The sequence below is a fragment of the Cynocephalus volans genome, chromosome 2 (genome assembly GCF_027409185.1).
Source record: "Cynocephalus volans isolate mCynVol1 chromosome 2, mCynVol1.pri, whole genome shotgun sequence".
NCBI lineage: Eukaryota > Metazoa > Chordata > Mammalia > Dermoptera > Cynocephalidae > Cynocephalus > Cynocephalus volans.
The window spans coordinates 67,789,700-67,814,101 of NC_084461.1; the positions used below are offsets into that span (position 1 = coordinate 67,789,700).

The 24,402-nt window shown below is 40.8% G+C and overlaps 1 protein-coding gene across 1 annotated transcript in view; it reads right to left on the bottom strand.

The window, feature by feature from the left end:
- The window catches only part of SERINC5 (serine incorporator 5), an 89,862-nt gene that overhangs the window by 63,649 nt on the left and 1,811 nt on the right, over positions 1-24,402 (bottom strand). The window lies entirely within an intron of this gene.

Here is a 24,402-nt window from a genome sequence, read left to right on the forward strand (position 1 = left end):
AATCAGCAGCAAAGCAATTTAGCTCAACCACAGGGCTCAAGTGATGGTCCCCACAGAAGTTTCCCCATTTTAGAAGTAAGCAAAGGACTACAAATTAGTTCCAGTACAGAGTTTAAGTAGTGGAAACAGTGAATAATCCAACACAAGTGAAAGAAAACACAAAAAACCCACAGACCAGCAACAAAGTTCTGATATTAACCAGTAAAGGTCTAACACCACCAAAGAACACCTATAAAACCCATAAAACCCCCTGGGCTCCTGAGCCATGGTGAAGTGGGACCAAGGGCCTCAACCACCACCCCCCCATCTGCAACCAAGCCAGCAAAGGAGCCAGCAGTGGGTTATCCCTGTCCCCCCACCTCCACTGCTCCACAACAACATCTTAGAATGTAAAAAAATAAGAAAAATTACTGCCCCCTAAAAAAAAACAAACAAAGAAATGTGCAGGGGCACGGTAGAGCAGTTGCTGCTTCTATTACACTGGAGTGGGCTTTGATGAAAGAGATGTCCTCTTCTTTTTCCAGTCTCCACTGGTGACTCTCCTTGTGTCACTGTAGTCAGGTATCTGACGGGCCGCTTGCACAGTAGCTATGGCTACTGCTGTGGTGTCAAGCTGCTTTTGCGACAGCCACAGCTGTGGCAGTGGCTGTGGAGGGCCACCCATGAGTAATTGGTGTTTTCGGTGTGCATCATCTTGCCTGAACCATCTGGGTGGAGCGGGCTGCCCTCGGCTCTTGCCTTAGGACCCTCAGGAATAGCACTTTTTTTTTTTTTTTTTTTTTTAAAAAGATGACCGATAAGGGGATCTCAACCCTTGGCTTGGTGTTGTCAGCACCACGCTCAGCCAGTGAGCAAACTGGCCATCCCTATATAGGATCCAAACCCATGGCCTTGGTGTTATCAGCACCGCACTCTACCGAGTGAGCCACGGGCCGGCCCAGGAATAGCACTTTTTAAAAACAATTGGGCTGGCCGGTTAGCTCAGTTGGTTAGAGTGCTGCCTTGCAACACTAAAGTGAAAGGTTTGGATCCCTATACTGGCCAGCTACCAAAAAAATAAAAATTAAAATTTTTTTTTAAAAAGCAAAAATTATTTCGGAAAACCCAGTTGAAATTTATTTTCCAGTGAAGTTATTGCTTAATAAATGAAAATATTAAATATTTTTAATATTTAATAATCAGCTACTGCTCCCTATGGTAAGGAAGTGTACCTTAATTCTGACAACTCCACTACTCAGGAGCACAGTTTAACTGTGATATATGGATGGCTCTAGTTACTACTGCCACAGTATTCATATTTTGTGGTTTGAATAAACAAAATCATCTGTCATGCCTCTAATAGCATCTACTGCAGGCCTGTGTAACATACAATTAAATCTCTGTAAATATTTAATCTCATGATCACACAAAGAGATGAGTCAACCAACTAAGAATGACTGGTCATCAGTCTCCAAAACACAATCTCCAGCCTAATGTCTGCCATCCGCACTGTGTCTAAATACCAGATGAGTAATTCCTCCAGCGTATAATCAGTTAAAAAAAAAAAAAAGAACTGAGAGCACTGAAATAAACCTTAACATTTACAGTCAATTAATTTTGCCAAGATAATTCAATGGGGAAAGAATAGTCCTTTCAACAAATGGTAATGGAACTGAATATCCAAATGCAAAATAATGAAGTTGGATCCTTTCCTTATACCATACACGAAAATTAACTCAAAATGTATCGACAACGTAAATATAACAGATAAAACTATGAAATTCGACTTAAGTTTCATGACCTTCACTTAGGCAAAGATACAAGACCAAAAGCACAAGCAACAAAATAAAAAAAAATAGATAAATTAAAAATCAAAATTAAAAATTTTGTGCTGCTATGTACCATCAAGAAACTGAAAAGACAATTCAGAATGAGAGAAAATATTTGCAAATCACATATCTTATAAGGTACTGGAATCTAGAATACACAAAAAACCCTTAAAACTCCATAATAAAAAGACAACCCAATTTAGAAATGGGTAAAAAATCTGAGTAGACATGTCTCCAAAGAAGATATATAAATGGCCAATAAACACACGAAAAGACTGTAACAGTGGGACCAACTCAAACCAAGTCTATTGTTTAACCATTGCTTAAGTTTTCTTGCAGATGAACAGAGCCAAAAAATTGCAAGTCAGGTAGCCTGGACACACAGTAGACAAAGCCTTGACCTCCAATTGATACCTGGAACCAACATTACTCCCCATGGAACCAAGGAGGCCAGGACATGACCAAAAAAGGGGCCCTTTCAGAAGCAAGGGGTCCTTATCCAGGCAGTTCTGGTGCTGAAATCCACCGTTCCATACCTTCCATATAAATAACCAAGTTCAAAGCCTACCAATCAAAACCTACCACATCTGCGCTTCCACATACCAACCTGATCCCCAAACTGTATATAGTATATTTTGGGGGTAAAATATACTACCCCCAAACTGGGGAGACAGATTTGAGCCTCACCTTCTGTCTCCTTGCTGGTCAACATTGTAATAAAGCCTTTCTTTTCTCAAAAAACCAGTGCCACAGTATTACCTTCTGTGTGCATCAGGCAGCATGCCCGTGCTTGGTAACAAGACGCTCAACAACATTAGTCAGTAGGAAAATGCAAATCCAAACCAAAATGAGATACCACTTTACACCCACTAGGATAGCCATAATAAAAAAGACAGGTAATAAGTGTTGGTGAGGATGTAGAGGAATTCTTTAGAACTCTCCTAACACTGCTGGTGGTAATTTAAATGAAACAACCTCTATGAAAAACAGTTTGGCAGTTCCTCAAAAAGTAACATATGACTCAGCAATTTGACTCCTAGGTATATTTTCAAAAGAAATAAAAACATGCATTTATAAGGGTACTTCAAAAAGTTTGTGGAAACAAAGAATTAAAGTAATATGAATCTTTCCATGAACTTTTTGAAGTACCCTCATACAAAAAAACTTGCACACAAATGTTGATAGCATCACTATTTAAAACAGCCAAAATGTAGAAACAACCCAAATGAACATCAACTGATAAATGGATAAGTAAAATGTGGTATATCACACAAAAAGGAATGAAGTACTGACACATGGATGAACCTTGAAAACACGCTAAGTGAAAGAAGCCAGGCATGAAAAATCACGTATTGTATGATCCCACTATTTATATGAAATGTCCAGAACAGGCAAATCCATAGAGACAGCCAAGTAAATTAATAATTGCCAGGGCTCTGGCAGAGTTTGGGAAGAAAACGGAAGTGGCTGCTAAGGGGCATGGAGATGACAAAAATTACATTGTGGTGACAGTTGCACATATGGTAAAATATACTAAAAACCGTTACATTGTACACGTTGGGGGAGGGGGTGGCAGCTGGCCAATATGGGGATCCAAACCTTTGGCCCTGGTGTAAGCAGCACCACACTCTCCCAAGTGAGCTAACCGGCCAGCCCTGAACTGTACACTTAAAATGGATGGGCCGTATGGTATGTGAACTACATCTCAATGAAACTATTTTTTTTTAATTTCATAAAGGTTTCTTTAATATAAAAAATAACCTAATATAGCCCTTTGAGGATAAATAAGGAATTGTTAATAAAAAAATCTCAAATTCTAAAATTATTTGGTTGGATATTTCTGCTCAATGGCAAAGTAAAAGCTTGGGCATCTCTCCAACTCCACTTTAAGAATAAAAATAAAACTATGAGGTTTTTTTGAACACCTGTTGATTTAAACAGGAATAAAGTGTCCCCAAAGGCAAATTCCCAGCACTTTAGGAGCTGAAATTGCCTCACATGTTTCTTAAGTTATTAGTCTGCTGTAAAATGCTTTGTAAAGTTTACATAAAGTATTTTATGGATCTTTTAACGTTTCTTTTTGTTAAGAGATTGCACATTCGAAATGGCTGGATCTTAGCGCCAGAATTTTATAACAATTTTCTTATCTTGTACCAAAGCAGCCCTTTGAATAATATTTCCTAATAAACCACAGCCAGCTGGAGCACTTGGACAAAGTCTGATTTGAGTGACAGTTTAACTATAATCTTAGCACCCGCTTTTATGGGTAGCATACCCTTTCTTTCTGGATCTGTTCACCTCAGTACACTTTAGTTCAGAAAAATATACATGTATGTATGTGAATTGTGGACAATGCAGTTAAAAATAAATGACACCACATATTCATACCAGCTGTGCAATCAAATTAATAATCCTAGTTCCCTTTCTAATGCAAAAATGGGTTAAATCTGTTATCTTCAAACTCACTTCCCAAATACATCACACAAACACCACCACCACTGCCACCACCATCACCACCACCACTTCCCAAGGAGCAGAGATAATATCAAAATGAAAATTGTACTTTCTAGTACTCTCTATTTTCTAATGCAACTATACAACATGTTGAATTTCACACATTTAGGTCTGCTAAAACGAGCTTTAAAAACGTGAAGTAACCACCACATGTTCATGATAAATTCAAACAGCACAGCAAGTTGTCAGATGAAAAACAAATGCCCCCAACATTATCCCCTACCCTCCTGTTTTTACTCTACTGCAGTAACCACTGTTGACAGTTTCTAGTGTATCTTAAAAATTCTCAGAAATCTTTATGCATATACAAGTATCTACATATATAAAGACATGTGTCTTTCCTTTTTGAAAACCATGTGTGGGTTCATCGTACACATACTGTTCTTTAACTTTTTGTGGGGAGGGAGGGGCAGGGTGCAGTTGGCCAGTATAGGGATTGAGCCCTGGACCTTGGTGTTATCAGCACCTAACTTTCTTTTTTTAAATCCCCTATTAGTTAACACTATATCTTGGCCATCTCTTCCTCTCTGCACACACAAATTTACCTCATTCTTTTCTGTACTGTGGTAAAACAAACACTAAACTTACCATCTTAACCATCTTTAAGTGTACAGTTCAGTAACGTTAAGTACATGCACAATGATGTACAACATTTCTGGTGTGTATTTTTTAGGCTTTTCAGTCAGATAGTCCAGATGTGGTATAGCTAAGTGCTGATAATACCAAGGTCCAGGGTTCCATCCTTATACCAGCCAGCTGCCAAAAAAGTTCTATAGAATTTTTTCATCATGCAACATTCAAACTCTATACCCACTAAACACTAGTTCTCCCTCCCACCTCCCCCCAGCCCTTGGCAACTACCTTTCTATTTAGTTTCTATAATTTTGACTACTTTAGATACTTCATGAGTGGAATCATACATATGTCCTTTTGTGATTGATCAATGTCGCTTAGCATAAGGTTCACCTATGCTGTACCGTGACAGGTTTTCCTTCTTTTTAAGGGCTATATAATATTTATTCCCTTGTTGACATTCTTTTTAATGGTAACATGGTATTTCAATGGAAGGCTAATAACTTTTTATTTTGAATTAGTCTCCACTATTGATGATCAATTAAGAAATTCCCAGTCTACTTCAAATACAAGAAATGAAGTGGAATTGCTACAACCAAGAACATGGACATATTTAATTACAATTCAAAGAGATTATGCCAATTTAAATAATTTTCCCTAAATGAACAAATATGAACCCACAAAAGTGGGTTTTTCTATCACTTTGTCAACCATGAGTATTATACTTTCTAACTTTGCCAATGTGATTAGTAAAAAATATCTTGTTTTGAATTGGATTTTTTAAATTATGAGTAAGACTGAGCATCTCACATTTCTTTACCAAATGCATTTTTCCTTATCTATCTGTGATTTTGCTCATTTTTATATTGTTTGTCTTTTCTGTTGATTTTTATTGTAAATTATGGAGAGCAAATTTATGTCCTATGAATCACTGGTGTCATTTGTGTTTTGACTTTGTTTATATACTTTCGTTTATATACTTTTGGGAGGGGCTGGCTGGTACAGAAATCCAAACCTCTGACCTTGTTAGACCTTGTTGTTACCAGCACCACACTCTCCCAAGTGAGCTAACCAGGCAGCCCTGACATTGTTTATGTTTTGCTATGGTCAAGTTTCTAATGTATAGTCAAATTCATCAATTTGGCTTATGGATCTTATGTCACGCTTAGAAACAACTTGGATATTCTAAGATTATTATTTAAAAAGTTCATCCACCCTTTTTTCAATACTTTTTATGGACCCATTTATAACCTATTTTAATATGGTTAAATATTGGATCTGCCTATTTATTTTGATGTAACGGGTACAGATCAAACTTCAAAAGAAGCTTGTTCACAACTTACAATTTGGATACTACGATCCTGAGGGAGAATGTCAGCCCTCCCCATAACAACAACAAAGTTTTAGAACCTATACTCAGGGCCAACCACTGTTCCAAGTGCAAAATACTGTGAAGGAGGTACTAGTGACTACCCCATTTTACAGAAGCCGAAACTAAAGGACAGAGAGATTAAGTCACTGACCAAGGACACACAACTGTCCTTGATAAAGGGGACAATATATATTCATACATTCAAGATATATGAACGCAGGCTGCCTGTCACCAGAATTGACTCTTAGCTACTCAGCTGCACCACCTCTAGACTACCTCACCAAAAATCCTACAAAATGCACACCAAAAATATGCTTAAATGAATTCTCTCGCTATAAAGTATGCTTTTCTTTTTCCTATCTAACACATAACTTTAATGAGCTTAGTTTAAGCACATGATCTTAATATGATACCTCTGGGCAATGTTTAAAGCAAACTACCTCTGAAGTACAACCTGCCATCTTTACATCAAATTATGTTATGCATGTGAAGGTGGTGCTGTGGTAGAATAATCTACCTTGCTTATTTTTGACTTTTTTAATCTCCATAGCTATGCACTACTAGACACAGGATTCGGTCCATTTTACAGGTGTTCTAAGCTGTGTGAAAAAAATCACCAAGCCCAAATCACTCAGTGGTTCCTATATGGGCAGTACCACTGCATCGCCCAGGTGTCTGGTGGGTCCCTGGTCATAAAAGCAGGGGGAAGTGTTTTTACAAGGACTGGAGGGTGCTACTGGCATTTGGGGGTTAGCAAGGATATTAAAGTATGTCAGCTATGCACAGGATTTCCTCGTAAGAAAGAATTACCCCACTCAAAATACCAACAGCATTCCCATTGGGAAATGCTAGCTAAATATCATTCCTTCCCAGTGCTGCTGCTCACATAAGTAATTCATAGTTTTTCTATACTCTCTTCTAGTAATAATCTAATAGAATAAATACATTTTTGATCAGGAGCTCCCAACTTTGTTTATAGTACCTAATTCTCATTACTCTCAAAGGCTTACACACATCAGGAAGGGGGAATGGAAGAATAATGCTGAGTAAAGAGGAAGCATTCTCTCTAATAATCTGGGAATACCCTTAAACCATCCATAATGAGGGGCAAATAGAATGAGCATCCTTGTTATTCCCAAGCACTGAGCCCTGTTTTCTTTCTGCCATACCACTGCAGGAAAAAAAAGAAATCAGAGACTCAGCCACGCTGGACTTCTTGCTTCCAAGAAAATGCAATCCCATGGCAGCCCTCATTCCCTCCCTCCCCCAGTCATAAGGAAATCATTTACTGCTTCAAGCTCTTCAAAGCCTCCAGCCAGAAGCCACCACTGGGCAAAATGATTTGCATAATGGGCCTCATTGGTTAACCAGCTCCGTCTAAATGGCCTAATACCCCTTACTCAGCAACCTGCAACTTCCACAAACTACATCCCTGGATAAGAAAGCAAGTTCTTAAAAACCTCTTTCTGTTAAATTCTATGATCCACGTACAGAACTTTCTGGAAAGAAATTTAAACAATTGCTTGGGAGTTTAAGAGAAGGGAGAAGACAAAATGTTCAAACTGGTTACAGCAAAATACAGTATAAAAAACAATCTGAGATTTAAACCATAAGATTGTGTTTAAAATCTGTAGCCATGAGCCCTTTATGGAATTGCTCTGCAAAGACAGCAGATGTCTTCGGGAAAAGCCCAGTATCTATTCATTCACTCTCTCATCATTTAACAAGTGTCAACTGTGTACTGGGCACTGGGGAATGGCAAAGGCTGGAAGAGCCAGTGCCAATCCCTGAGTACAGCTGATTAGCTGTGTGGCCCTGGAAGAGGCCCTGTGCTCTGGAGGCCTGCTTCCTCCTCAACAGCTTGAGAGGGGTAAACATGCCACTCCCTTAAGGATCCTTCTGGCTCCAGAAAAAGATTCTGTGACTTCCCAGATTCTCAATACCCTATGGACAGTCCTTAAGCCACCTGACAATGGAAACCCAGAACGTGGAGCCATGGGCATCACTCCCATCAGACACCTCATCATCCGTGTGAGATTTTCTCTGGCTTGCTGCCAACCAAAGACTTCCCACAATGGTTCTGATTTCAAACTGCCCGACCATTATCGTTAAAAGCTATTTAAGTATACTAAGAGTTCTAATATTTTGGCTTCCAAGTGAAATTTCTCATACCCAGAGGCACAATTCCCCTTTGTCAGCATGTCCTAATTTTCAGGTTATGGTTTGGGTGGACACTAGGGATTCTTACAAGCAGAAGCAGGAACCTCTAAGACCCAGGAGCCATAGACCACACCCCCTTTCAACACTGCCTCTTTTGACTCTATTATCCAAAAACTACTGTATCCCTGTCCCGGATACAGGCAAGTCATCCTGCCCATATGACGGCAGCCAGGAAGCCTTGGGAGGCTGGCAGGAAGAAGAATTAAACCAGATCTCCCTAAGAGTGAAATAGAGCTGCCTCCAAATATAGGAAGTCTCTGTCTCTGGAGATATTTGCTTATTATAGTACAAGAAATCAGAGCACAGTTGGGTCAGAAGAGCAGAAGACCCTTCCAGCACCAACTTTCTGGAAGTTGGTCTAAAGGGAGCCAGCTGGACCAGTCCCCTCCCTCACAAGGCTAACAGGAATGTCACTTGGTAAGCCTTCCTGAACAGTCTGCAAGTCCAGGGCTTCTGAGCTATTCATCCTATACAGATTGACTACCCCTAATCCAAAACTCCAAAATCTGAAATCCTCCAAAATCTGAAACTTTTTAAGTACCGACATGCTGCTCAAAGGAAATGCTCATTGGAACATTTCAGATTGTAGATTTTCAGATTGGGGGTGCTCAACCAGTATGTATTCTGCAAATATTCCAAAACCTGAAAAAATCTGAAATACTTCTGGTCCCAAGCATTTTGGATTAGGAATCCTAATCGAACCTGGACTTGCTTTGAAAACACATATTTGTTCCAAATAGACTGATATGTTAGGGTACAATTTGAGCATTACAAAGTGTGCAATTTTGTCTGTTGAAAAACACAAGGTAAAGGCTGAAAACTGCACCCAACTGAACTGAGCTGCATAGTAATACACGAAATGTTCACAGCTCAGTTCAACAAGTGCATTCTGAGCCACACCAAAACACATCTGGTGCTACAACTTTCCATACAATTTCAGATAACTCCCTTCCCACCACTTCACAACTCAAAAGCTGTAACTCTTCCAACCCCTATTTCCACAAGCCCATCTCAATTCTTTTCAAGTAAAGTACCTAATTTATCACAGTATTTATGTATTTCTTAAACATTTCACATTTTTAAATCTATAATACCATTTTTATTAAGTTCCTTTTTTAAAAAATGTGTCACTGACAAAGTTTTTGAATGCTGTGCCCATAACCAAATTTTCCCCATAAGACCTGTGGTTTTTATCAGGCAATTTTGCATAGTGTGGTAATTTTTAGAATGCATATATCATCTTGTGTTGTAGCAGGACTATTTCCAGGGCTCTAGGCTAGATTAAGAGGCACTACTTACAATAATTTTTTTTAAAAAATACACTAAATGTCTAAAAGGAAAATAGGTAAATAAATGTTTATATGATCAATTAAATTTGATAAATAGCCATTAAAATGCTTGCGTTTAAGAATTCTTATGATACGTGAAAATATTCACAATGTTATGTAAAATTAAGTCAGGACATAAAACAGTAAATTGAGTATGGTCCAATTTATTTTATTTCAATATTAGAATGAAATACTACAAAATACTAATAGGGTTTGTTCTCTCTGGGATTACAGTGATATTTATTTTCTTCTTTATGATTTTGTTACTTCCCAAATTTTCTATGATTCCTATATATTATTTTTATAGAGCATAAAATACTGTCTTAAAATTAGTTTTCATGTAACATTACTTAATTCATCATTTCAAGATTCAATCAGTATCTAGTAAACTGATCTGCCTGCCTATGAGGGTTTCCATCACTAATGGTAAAATTCTAACTCTTATTCCTTCTTCAAGGTGCTATACAAATGAGAGTACTTCAAAAAGTTCCTGGAAAGATTCACATTATCTTTCAATTCTACTTTTCCATGAACTTTTTGAAGTACCCTCATATCGAACATCTTAGGGAATAAAAAGGGGGCTGGCCATTTAGTTCAGTTGGTAGAGCATGGTGCTGACAACACCAAGGTCAAGGGTTTGGATGCCTGCACTGGCCAGCTGTCAAAGGAAGGAAGGAAAGGAGGGAGGAAAGGAGGGAGGGAGGGAATGAAGGGCATAGAAAAGATAGTGGAAAATACAATTAACCCCCTCCTTATAAAATGATAAGAAAGGACAAAAAGCAGAAGGAGAAATGAAATGGAAAACAATTAATAATTTATAGCCTTAAGCTCAAACATGAGTAATCAATCACATTAAATATAAATGATCTAAGCATCCAACTAAATGGCAGAGATTGTCAGATTGGATTACAAAGAAAGACACAACTATATGATGTTTATAAGAGATAAACTTTTAAATATAAAGACATAGAGGAGTTGAAAGTCAAAAGGTGGGTATGGTTATATTAGTATCTGACTAAGACTTGAAGACAAAGAGCATTGCCAGAGGTGAAAAGTATCATTTTATAAAGATAAAAGGATCAATTCATTAAGGAGACATAACAATCCTAAATGCGTATACACCTAATAGAGTCAAACTGCATTAAACAAAAATTGACAATTAGGTCTGGCCAGTTAGCTCAGTTGGCTAGGGCATGGTGAGGATAACACCAAGGTCCAGGGTTCAAATCTCTGTCCCAGCCAAATGCCAAAAAAAAAATAACCAAACTTTTTTTTTTAATTGGCAATTGGAGAGACAAAAACACAATCATACTTGGAAAATTTAATATCTTCTCCCAGTAACTGATAGAATAAGAGACCACCGCCCATCCCCCAACAAAAAATTCTGCAAAGAAGGAGAATATTTGAGCAACATTATCAACCAACTTGAACACTTTACTCAATATCTGTAGATTTTATGCTCTTTTCAAGTGCACATGAAACATTCACCAAGGTAAGTCATATTCTAGGCCATAAAACCATAGATTTAAAAGAAATGGATATATACAGACTATATTCTCTGACCATCATGAAATTAGAAATCAATAGAAAAATACTCCTAGAAAATCTAACATTTGGAAATTAAGAACGTACTTCTAAATAACCCATAGCTCAAAGAAGAAATCACAAGGAAATTTAGAAAATAATTTGAACTGAATGATAATGAAAATATATCAAAATATGTGGGATGCAAATTTATGGCTTTAAATGTTTATTTGAAAAAAAAGCAAGATTTAAAATAATAATCTAAGCTTCTGCTTTAAAAATCAATAATAAAAGGGCAAATAATAATAATAAAAGGGCATATTAAACTTTAAGCAAAAAGAGGGAAACAAAGAGCAGAAATCAATGTAATAGAAAACAAACAATTGACAATGGAAAATAAACCTCTTTCACAAGATTAATAAAATTGATAAACCCCCTAGCTAGATTCCTCAAGGAAAGAAGGAAGAAAGGAAGAGAGGAAAGGAGGGACAGAAATGACCAGCATCAGAAATGACTGAGGAGACATCACTAGATACTAACTGGTATATTAAGCACATTGTTAGTTGGAAACAAACCCCTAATAGATTCCTCCAAAGGGCCTGCATTTAGAAAATCCATTGCATTAACTCCCATCAGAGTAGAAAAATCAGGCAGGGGATGACACAATTATAACTATACCTTAGTAGAAGGATCAATTTGCCGTCAATGTAGAAAAAAACAATCACACAGTGAAGGAACTAGAGGAAGGAAAACCAGTTAAGAATCCACTCCCATAGTTTGGGTGAGAAGTAAAATCTGTTAATACCACAGTAGTGCCCCCTTATCCACAGTTTCTCTTTCCACAGTTCCAGTTACCAGAGGTCAACCACAGTCTGAAATATTAAATGGAAAATTCCAGAAATAAACAATTCATAAGTTTTAAACTGCATGCTGTTGTGAGTAGCTTCGTGAAATCTCAGGCCATCCCACTCCCACCCACCCGGAATATGAATCGTCCCTTTGTCCAGAGTGTGCACACCCATCCTTCACTTACTAGCCATCTAGTTATCAGATCAAAAAACATAGTACCCTGTATATACAGGGTTTGGTATTATCCATTGTCTCAGGCATCCACTAGGGGTCTTGGAACATATCCCCTGTGCATAAGGGGGGACTACTGAATATACATTCCAACTCCCTGCCCCCAGGTCCAGCCCCCCCAACACGCTGGCCTTACGTTTGCAGTCAAGCCAGCATGAGCAGGAAGTACAGTGCTAACTATGGGTAGTGCTTATCATACTAATTCCTCATAGCTTGTGCTCGGTATGGTCAATTGTCTCACTCTGCCTCCATGTCACCTTCTTCCATATGTCTTCAATACTGAAGAATCTGGAAAATTAAACATTTCCCAGATGCCTTTGCTGTTAGGGTCCTGACAATTAGCAGCACTCACAATATCTGGAAGGTGAAAACAAGGTGGAAGCCACCCTCCTGCTGTGGTGCCTACTGCCAGGCAAGGTCCTGGGACAGGACAGGCAGTTGCAGCAGCCAGATTCAGACTCCTGTGTCACACCACCAGCTGATAAGTGTCAAGACACAGGCATGGTGGTGGCAGTAGCTTTAGCTTCTGACTTCTGGATCATTATGTTCCAAGAGCTCTGGGGGTGGCCCCCTGATTCTTGCTCCTCTAGTTCTCCCAATTATTTTTTAAACATCTAATTCCCTACATTAAATCTTCTTGCACTTAAAATACCTAGAGTAGCCTCAGCTTCTCGCACAGAACCCTGACACAGCTGCACTACCACTTTACAGAAAATGAAGACTAGGACATGTAACATTTGATTTTGATCCCTTCAACAATCGCGTGAGGGAGACACAAGAGGAATTTCCCCCATTTGACAAATAAGGAAACCAAAGCACAGAAAACTTAAGAATCATTGAAGAGATTCAAGCTCAGATGCACGCTGAGGAGGAGCATTAAAAAGGATACCTAAGCTTCGGATGGAGAATTCGAAGAGATGCCTTTTAAGGTCTCTTCCAAGAGCTTCTCTGATTCCATGATCTGCTTCGAAAATCACCAAGCAAGCAGCAAAACCCAGATCTCTCCAGAATTTTCCAGAGAAGAACAGAATCCCAGTTGATAAGATTCAACAAACTTAAACAGATAAATGTGGGACAGGAGGGGGAAGTTGAAGGTGGAAAAAGAAAGGAAAAGCCAAGGGGATAGAGACTACTTCTGGACTAAATTTTGGCAGGTTACAGGAGAACTTAAAGAGTAATTAAACTTTAGCATCCTGCAATTTGGGGGCAGGAAATGTCCAAGCCTCTTTTCTATCACCATTCAAGGGCCAGCCCAAACCTCTATGGGCTCTTAAACTTTTCCTTTTATCTTAAAAATAATAACCTTCCCTCCCTGGCTTCAGTTCCTCAGCTCCCCCAGTACTCCTCAACACATGGCACTCTACCTTCTGCTGCCTGGAAACTGAGGCTGCCAAGAGCCCCGGGCACTGATCTTCCCCTCCCTTCTGGGTGTCTTCTGACCAGGCCGCTGCTCCACCCCCCATCCCCGCTCCAGACCCATTCTTCTTTCTTTCCTTGTTTGCTACAGGGTATGCCTGCCTTTTTTTTTTTTTTTTTTCCGTGATCGGCACTCAGCCAGTGAGTGCACCGGTCAGTCCTATATAGGATCCGAACCCGCGGCGGGAGCGTCGCCGCGCTGCCAGCGCAGCACTCTACCAAGTGCGCCGCCACGAGCTCGGCCCATGCCTGCCTTTTAAATGCAGATATCTCTCCAGGTTCCATGGTTGATCTTTCCTTCTCCTTCTATAGCTGTTTTTTGTTTTTGAGGCCAGAAGATTCCTTTGAGAAGCTGAGAAATGGTATGGACCCTCTTCTTGGAAAGGTGTTCAGAATACACACATGCACACACATACACAACTGTGTGTGTAACTACAGGGCTTCATGGAACCCCTAGAGTCCATTCATGGGGACCCACTGGCCACATGCTCCCCTGGGTAGGCTCATCTCTTCCCAGGGAAAGTGTCCCCACCAAGGGACCCCCAGCTTTCTCCCCTCTCCCAGGGAATAAAAGGTCCAAAGCAGAGGTTCACAAACTTTCAATTGAGTCTGTGAAGAAGTTCTGCCCCAGGAGTGATCTTATACTGCTAGGAAATCCAGCACCAATTCATAAGTTGCTCCTGGGAACAAGTGGGCCTAGTTACAGCCTTTTTACTACATTTTAGGAACCCAATGAATATTTATCAATTGACATATTGCTTTAGGGATTTTAAAAAAACAAATAACAACAGCAGCAAATGAAATAAGTCAACAGTGTCCTAAAGTCTTTAGGGATAATGCTAGCAAAGCTGAAGAAAATTCATATTGATATAGAATCCTATTATAGAAAACAGTTTCTTTACTATGGTTACAAAATATTGCCATTGTTTCTGAGAATGCCACTGGAGGAGATCAATGAGCATGGAATCAAGTACAAAAGACTGAATTCCTCACCAGTTCTGGTGAACCATGCTGGCCAAGGATCAAAGCATTAGGAGAATCAGCCTTCCATTAAATTACTGAGATATAATGCGAGAACAAAAAACTGGAAAAGAAATTCCACAAAGACCTCATGAGCTTTGTTCCAAAATGCAGTTAGTCAGTTTATAAAAATAATGCTTAGATAAACAGAAGTCTGATTTTCCATCTCCACTAGTTACCTTTTTATAAATAAGATTCAAGAGGTTGTATATCTGTTACTTTCATTTTGACTAGACAGTTTTCGTGAGGTGGAAAAAATGCTGTCTAATTACTATATACTGTAACCTTACTTCAAACCCACATATTGTTTCAAAATTTATTCTGTGATAAAAACCCACCCTAACTAAGTTTTTCCACAACAGCTGGTTTCCTTAAACATCAGCAACTTTAATCTCACAAGGAACACTACAGAAGAAAAGCCAAAAGTAAAATCCTGTTTCCTTTAAAATTCAAACAGATGTTTTATGTAATCAAGCCAATCCATTACTTCAATTTTCTAAACACACTACTGTGACTCCCAGATTATGTTCTAAAGTCTTTTAAAATATAATTAATATGCAAGCTAGAAGATATGGGGATATCCCCACTGGAAATATTTTAAAATACATTTTAACTACAGCTGCAAAGGTTTACTGCGGTCTACTTGGAAAACCTAATATTTGGGGACAATTAACAGTGGTTTAGATTAGTGTTGGGAAAATATAGGAAAATGGTCAGGGCCCCTCAGATGTTCAGAATCTCGCCAAGCATTTGCTGTGGGCAGGTTGTGTGTGGGTGGAGTTCGTGCGCCTGCGTGGCGCCACCACCTTACCTGGCGTCTGCCTCAGGCAGCTGCCTGCACAGCCATGCCTTCCAGCCTACGGCTTCCAAGGACCTGTTTGCTAGTTACCTATCTCATAGACCTGTGTGTAAAGGGTCTGGTGACCCAGCCTGGCATGTGAGGGGTCTAGTGACCCAGCCAGGCATATGAAGGGTTCCAGTCTGGAACGGGTTTGAGGGGTCTGTGAGCTCCCAACCCAGCCCTAGCTCGACAATTGGCCCAGTTGGTGCAAGACTACCGGCAGGTAAAAGAGCCCGACAACTGGCGTGGTCAAGTAGCTTTACAATTGGCGTCACGAACAGGATTAAGAGTGCTACAATTAGCGACATCGGCAGGATTCGGACATTAGCCTAGCCTAGTGCCACAACTGGTGTAGTCAGCAGGATTATGGGCAGGTAAAAGTAGCTGGACAATTGGCATAGTCTGTGACAGGATTCTGAGCAGGTACAGGAGCTGAAAGGCCTTGGAAGAAGAAGGAAATGTGGCTACTTGTGAATATGCTCTGCCCTACGGCCACATTCCTGTTGACCAAGATCTGGTTGCTGCACACTGTATGCAGCATACACCAGGTACTACAACACAAAACCCCTCGCGGGGGGAGGAAATGTGGCTCTCCTCAAGAATGTGGTGCCCAGTGGCCAATTTTCTGCTGACCGGAGCCTGGCTGTTGCTCACTATACTACAAGATTTGCAGCAGAAAGCAGAGATGTTGGAAGCAAGGATGATTATCCTGGAGGATGGTGTGCAGCGACTGGCCACTCCTGCCTCTCACACCAGGGAAGACCAACCCAGTGGTGAGTTGGGGAAACCATGCATCTCCAGTTGTGCACAAGCAATTGAGACAGTAAAGCAGCAGAAACAGGGAAAGCCCCTGGCTGTTACATCTTTGAGACCTAGGGGACAAGCAGTGGAGGCATGGCAGCCTCCACCTGCATTTGGGAAGATGTATGAAAAAGCCAGGGCACTCAGGCAGAGACCTGCTGCAGGGTGGGAGACACTGTGGAGGTCAACTATGGAGCAATGTGGAGCAGAAAAGTGGGGTCAGAGCCCACACAGAGAACCCCCACTGAGGAAATGTCTAGTGGAGCCAGGATCGCGGGACTGCCACCAGGAGCCCAGAACCATGGGGCTGCTGGCAATGTGCAGCAGCAGCCTGCAAAAGCTACAGGCACCAGGGCAGCTCAATGGTCTGCACTTGGCAGAGCTGTAGGAACGAGGCTGCCCAACGCTTTAGGGGTCCAGGTGCCCCTGTAGGCTTAACGTTTGCCCTGTTTGGTTTTGGATTTGTTTGGGGACTGTTTCTCCATTCTATTCCTCCCTTCTGGAATGGGAATCTGTACCCAATGTCTGTCCCACTCTATCTTGGAAGTAGATAAACTTGTTTTTGACTCTTTACAAGTTCACGGCTGGAAGGACTTTTGCTTTTGATCTGACAAGACTTTGGACTTTGGACTTTTGAGTTGGTGCTGCAACAAGCTAAAGACTTTTGGGACTGGGATGGAGTGTGTAATGTGTGAATGTAAGGGTAATTTATCCTCACTAATGGAACATCGCGGAAGATTATGAATGGGTAGGTTGTGCAGTGAGGGACCCTGGAGTGGTGGATTGTTGGGAAAATATAGGAAAACGGTCAGGGCCCCTCAGATGTTCAGAATCTTGCCAAGCATTTGCTGTAGGCAGGTTGTGTGTGGGTGGAGTTAGTGCGCCTGCGCGGTGCTGCCACCTCGCCCTGCATCTGCCTCAAGCAAATGCCCCCGCAGCCATCCTTTCCAACCTACGGCTTCCAAGGACCTGTTTGCTGGTTACCTAGCTCATAGACCTGTGTGTGAGGGGTCTGAGGACCCAGCCTGGCGTGTGAGCAGTCTGGGGACCCAGCCTAGCGTGTAAAGGGTTTGTGACCCAGTCTGTGAATGGGCTTGAGGGGTCTGCGAGCTCCAGACCCAGCCCTAGCTCGACATTTGGCCCAGTCGGTGCAGGATTACCGGCAGGTAAAAGAGCCCGACAACTGGCGTGGTCGAGTAGCTTTACAATTGGCCTCACGAACAGGATTAAGAGTGCTACAATTGGCGACATCAGTAGGATTCCAACATTAGCCTAGCCTAGCGCGACAATGAGCAACTTGATCACTATTGCTCTCAGCATCCAATCATAACCCTAAATTCAACTGACAACAGCAAAGTGTAATGAAAATTCACTACCAATGCTGCTTGACGCAGGACACTATGAAAACACAGAAACTTTATAACCAGAGGACACTAAGAGAACAAAGGAAATATGTATATAATTAACTTTATTTATAAAAGGTATTACCACCTTTTAAAAATACTAAAAACAGCTTAGTGGAGGAATAAAAAGGAATTGCATCCAATGACTAGTTCCGCAGACACACCAGCTTATATGAGCGCTTCCTTTTTAACATCAAATTATCATAGATGATCTGGCTGTGTACTGCTCTGAAATAAAAGTAGACAATGACATAATTATTGCTCTACCCTCTCTGAGGCTTCTGAATGGTGATTACGTTAAAACACCTGGGAAACTGAAAAGTAAAGCTTCCAAGTCTCATAGTCAGCTTACTCCGAGATATTCAATAGCTGTGGGAAATCTACAGGTGATATTTATACAGAAAACGGGGTGGGAAGCAAGTGATGGGGAAGGGTAGTAACTTTTATGTCATTAGCACATAGAGGTGAGTGAAAGGCTCCCTCCACTCCCTACAGACTGGCCACTCTCAGCTCTGCCAGCAAAGTCATCCCATTCATACTTGCTGCAACCCAAAGCTACTTGTCAGCTCACCCAGGTCGGCTATAAAGCTGCCCAAGAAAACAAATCTGATGAGCAACCTTCACACTCACTCTCCAGCTAACAGCACAACCTTTACTCTCCCTACTGCTCGAGGTAAATGACAGAGACTTATGTTTCTGACAACCTTAACTTGGCCACATGACAAAAAGACAACCCCAACCACCCTTCCTATATCAGCGCAACACTGAGCTACACAGTAGTCCCTCCTTATCTGCAGGGGATATGTTCCAAGACCCCCAGGGGATGCCTGAAACTGCAGGTAGCACCCAACCCTATATATACTGTGTTTCTTCCTATCCATATATATCTACGGTAAACTTTCACCTTTTCACTTAAAGAGAGAAGCACTTTTCAGCTTCTCTTTGTCATATCCTAATTGCCAGCATCACAACTCTTGCTTACTGGGGCCATTATTAAGTAAAATAATGGTGACTTGAACACAAGCACTGTGTAACCACGACAGTGGACCTGATAACTGAGACGGCTACTAAGTGACTATCAGGCGGGCAGCATCTACAGTGTGGATTTGCTGGACAAAGGGGATGATCAGTATCAGAGGAGGGACTGAGCAAGATTTTATCACACTACTCAGAAGGGGCACAATTTAAAATTTATGAAATGTTTGTTTCTGGAATTTTTCATTTAACATTTTGGACCACAGTTGACCACAGGTAACTGAAACCACAGAAAGTAAAATCATGGATAAGGAGGGGACTACTTTATTAGCCAACAGTTCAACACCAGCCAAATCACCACCCTTTGTCTGTATAGTAGAACAATTATGTGGGCATTTTACTACATTTTGCCCAGCTTTTGTGAAAATGAATATAAAAATAAAAGTGCCTGATACCAGAGATAAGCACAGGACTTAAACTTAATGCCACTAAAACAAAGATGTCACCATGATGCAGTGGGAAAACAGTGACTCAACTACTATTTGGACAGAGGATATCTGTGTAACTAACTGTAAAGAAAAAGATCAAAGTTAAGGAAAATGTTGAAAACAACTGAAATACATTATCAAAGATGACATCCACAGGAGGTGAAATTAGGGATTTTTTTCATTATTCTTGGACTTTTGGGAATAGAAACACACACAAACCTATTAACACATAAGCCTATCAAGGGACGTTTGCACATTCAATTCTGACACCTCTAGAGAAATTGTCATGTTTGAAGGTAGAATACCTACATCTGAATGTAAGCCCAGAAAACATTAATAGCTGCAAATCAGTGACTGGTACATGTTAAAAACTTCCTTGGTCACCCCATAATTCAGCTAAAAGAGTGGGATCAAATACAGCACTTACAACATAATCCCAAACATATATATTAAATATAAGTGACTATATCTATAAAACATCAAAATAAATATGGTTGTCTCTCGGTAATGATGTGTGTGATTTCCCCCCCGTGTTTCACAAATACCCCCACATTGTTCAAAAAAGCATCAATCATGGAAAGAATGAATTTTTGTGCCTGGATCCCTTCCAAGGTTGGAAGCAACATGTGATATAACAAGTACCTAACATTTCCAATCACTATAAACAAAGAGCAGTAGGGAACAAGAGCTTTGTAACCAAAAGCACTCAACAGGAGGTTCAGCTAGGTAGTGGTATGTCCTCTGTCTAGGAGCAGAGAGGAAACACACCCTTGCAGGATCCAGGACACACTTCCAATGTGTCATCAGATGGTCAAGTCTAGGTGGTATGCATAGGACTAAGTGCAAGTTCTGCCAGAATTCTCAAAACAAGAGAAAGATCATTACTGAGGAAATATTTCTTGAGCTGGATCTTCAAAGAAGAGATCTGGGTTTTATAAAGAAGGAAGGACATTTCAGGGGAATCACTGTTATTACGTGGTATGTACTGTACTTTTTAAATAAGTCTTCACGGACTCCATATGTGTGTTTTAAGCTACAATCTAGAGGTCAGTTGCCCTGATGAGAAAAAAACCATTCCAGCTCGCATTTAATCAGAGGCCACACTCTGAAGGAGTCTCCTGCACAGCTTCAGTCACCTCTAACTCAGATGACACCAGAGGGTTTGTTAACCAGCGTAATGGTGAGAAACAGCGAGAACTGCAGGATCTCTCTAGGCACAGAATGACTCCCTCCAAATCCCTGAACTAAGAGACTTGGCCAGACTTTAACATGGCTCCTAACAGCCTAAGGCTGCAACCTACCCAGTCCTCTTTTGAGTTCCAGTCTGGAAAAGCTCAGGGCTGTCAAAAGAATTTACTGTTTGTTCTAGCCATCATCTAAAGATAGGCCCCTGTCCTCCCTTTCTTAGAGCATTTACTGAAAAAGGCTTACAATTGTGAATCCTTCCTCTGTCCCTTTAAGATGTACAGGTATCTTCTGTGTCTCAGGAGTGTCTTTCTCAAGGACCTAAAAGCTGTTCTTTTAAAATGTAATCATCTCCTCAAGGATAAAGGAGAGGGCCTCTGTTTCTCAGATTCTGTGGGAAGACAGATTCCTAACTTTGATCAGGCCAGCTAGCAGACACAGCTGGCCTAATGGCAATGACACTAACTAGCCCTTTGTAACTTTTCACTTCCCTGACTCTGCTTGAGCCCCCACTCCCCCCCCAACTCCACTCCCTTATTCTCCCTTTAAAAGGACCAGTCACCTCTGCACAAAATGGAATGAAGCTCTGCTCTTTCCTCTACTGTCAATGATTACTGAATAAAATATTTTTACTGCTTTAACTAATGTCCGGCTTTGTGTATCTTTGACAAAGGATAGTCCCTGGTGGCATTCGAGGCTTTGTTAATTAACATAACAGGTATTAGAAATAGGTTTTCATTGGGGAAAATCTCAGTGATCAAGGAACTGGATCTGGCTGAAAATGCCTGGGCCTGGGCATTCCTGCCTTTGCATGAACTGGCTACAAATATAGAGGGAGTCTTCACTCAGGGACTGGCAATTGTGAAAGTTTTCAAGATAAAAGTGGAGTCACTTGTGTTTAAAAAAAACCCTGAGAAATAGAGCCATGGAAAGGCCACGAAGGGGGGAGGTCTCGTGCACTTATGCCTCTACAAAGCCACAACCTTGCACAGAGGCCATCACAATCTTAATAAAAAGTACTTCTGCAAGGACATCTACCCAGTAACTGTCCAGTCTTGAACTGGCATCACCCATGTTATTGATCCTTATAGCCAAGGATAATTATCCCAAAACAATTACCTAATCCTCCATCATTGTTTTTTCAAAATCTTTGGCTTCCTTTACCTCCCTGAATACACTCATAGTTTTCTTGGCATGCGTATTCCCAATGCAATGCCCTGTTCCCAAATAAATATCACTTTCTTTTAGAGAGCTTCTCTCTGTTATTTAGGTTGACTCAACCATGGGCTTTAGCCATCAAGCTGCTGATGTGGCAGTCTTGGTTGCCCAAGTTCAACCAGAAAGTCCTGCCTATGAGAGTGTTGTCGCATCTACCTCAGGTGAACTTTTCATGCAGGGTGCATGCCAGAGCACCAAGAAGTGCAAAAAAATGGAACTTCATAAAGTCTCAGAACAGACTGCATGACTGTTCTGTACATGTCTGCCAGCATGTGTGGCAGAATTTGGTCTGAGACTTTGGTTTTTATAACCTGGACCAGGTATATGGAAGAAACTAAACTTTGCCCACAGAAAACTACTGGCAGCCAACAATATCTACCCAAACAGCCTAATAGCTATGTATTCAAAACCGCCTTGGGTCCATTAGCAACAGTTATTAATATTTATTCATATTGTAATAATAAGAATAATAATGAATAGCAGTCTAGCACAAAGGCAGACTTTTGTCAACTCAAGTCAGGTGGACCAGTATTCACGGGCTGGCTCCACCATCATGTAACATCAGTCGTTAATTAGCTCTCTGCACTTTAGTTGACTCACCTGTAAAAGGAGGCCAAGTATAACCCTGCCTCACAGAGTTTTTGTAAAGAATGACATAATGTATATAAAGACAGACAGCATACTGTGGGCTAAAATAAACTTCAGCTATTATTATTATTATCATTATTAATGCTCATACTTGCCTACAGGAAACGCTGCCAAGCCGTATTCTCAAATTGCCTTGGAAAGGTTGTCTAGATTTTTCAAGTGCACATCTCATTTCACCTCTGACAGTGTGCACTGTCTATAGCTAGTTTCCCCACACTCCTCTCCCCAACCAGCCCATAAGTTAAAGGACAGGAAGGAAGTTCTTCGTTCACCACTCTGTCCCCAGGGGCCTACCACACTGCTCAGTAGCCAGAAAGTGTTGAGTGACCACTCCTCTGTAATCTCTGCCTCTATTAACATCCACTAGCCAATAGCCTAAGCAAAATCTAAGAGATTATCTGAGTAGACATAAAAATAAAATAAAATGACGTGGAAACTTCCCTGGTGCAGGTGGTAATGGCTGCTGCTGTAGTTTGAATGCACCCTCAACTCATACTGAAGCTTGATCCCCACTGTAACAGTGTTAAGAGGGTGGGAAATCTGACTATGGTACTTGAAGGGTGGGGCCTTTGGGAGGTGATTGGATAGTGAGGGCTCTGCTCCCATGAATGGATTAGCCCATTTATGAATTAATGGGTTAATGGATAAATGAGTTATCATGGGAGCAGCACTGGTGGCTTTATAAGGAGAGCAAAAGAGCACATTAAAATGTGTCCAGTCCTCTCGCCGTGTGATCCAAGAAGGCCCTCATCAGATGTGCCTTTATAAATTACCTTTTCAGGTATTCTGTTATAAGTGTCATAAAAAGGACTAATACAGGCATAGAGTGAAGAACCCCCCAAATCTTAGCCACCTCTCTGACCTCACCTACCTCATCTAAGACACTTCAGCAACCCTGGACTCCCTTCTATTCCCCAAACATCCTGGAAGGCTTCTTCCCCAGACCCTGACTTGAGTGCCTCTCCTCACTGGTCAGTCTGAATGCCAGGGACATATTTTCAGACTCCCCACCAGCAATCCTGCTCCACCACACAGCCTTGTTCAGTACCAGTATTTATTATTACATTGTTTACACTCTTATGGAATGACACCCCCTCTTTCCCACAGCGGACCATTAGGGCAGAATTGTTTGTCTGGCTTACTAGCTCCTGGCACCTAGTAGGTGCTCAAACAAACAAAGAATTGGCAGACTTTGCTTCTTCTCATGGCATTGTGGAGGTTTGTTTCTGTTTTTATGTAATCTTAACAACACCACCCTATGAAATCATAGTGTGATCACCACCTCACTGCATTGAGACCCGCCACAGTGATGCCTCAAGCAGTCCTGGAAAAGCAGAAGTTAACTTTCCTGTGATGAATGGCCAGGATCTGGTTCTTTCCAAAGTCCTGAGAGGGGGGATTTTAGAAATAAGTCATAAAATTGTGCCAAAATATCAATAATACCAATAATTCTTTTAAATAACAATAAAATCCATTTGAGTACTGGGAATAACTTTCCGAATTTAGGCACTTGGAAACACAGAAAGAACCTCAAGGGGCTTTGAAAGGATCAGAAGGACAGATATCTGTAATGTGATTACTACCTAATGAAAAGTGTTGCATCAAATTGGAGAAAAAAATCTCAAAACAATGAAAATAAAAGATTTAGAGAGGGCTGGCTAATTAGTTCAGTTGATTAGAGAACAGCCTTCTAACGTCAAGGTCGCGGGTTTGGATCCCAGTACCAGCCAGCCACCAAAAAAAAAGAAAAAAAAAAAAAAAGATTTGCAGAGCTTTCCGAAAAAAAGCTTTTTTCCCGGTCCATGTGTTGACTCGGGGAAAAAGTCTTTTCACCGTACTATGGTGTTGTTATGTTTGTCCCCCAAAAAAGCTCGTGTGAAAGCTTGATTCCTAATATGGCAGTGTTGAGAGATGGAGCCTTGGGGAGGTGATTGGATCATGAGGGCTATGCCCTCATGAATGGATTAATCCATTCATGGAGTAATGGG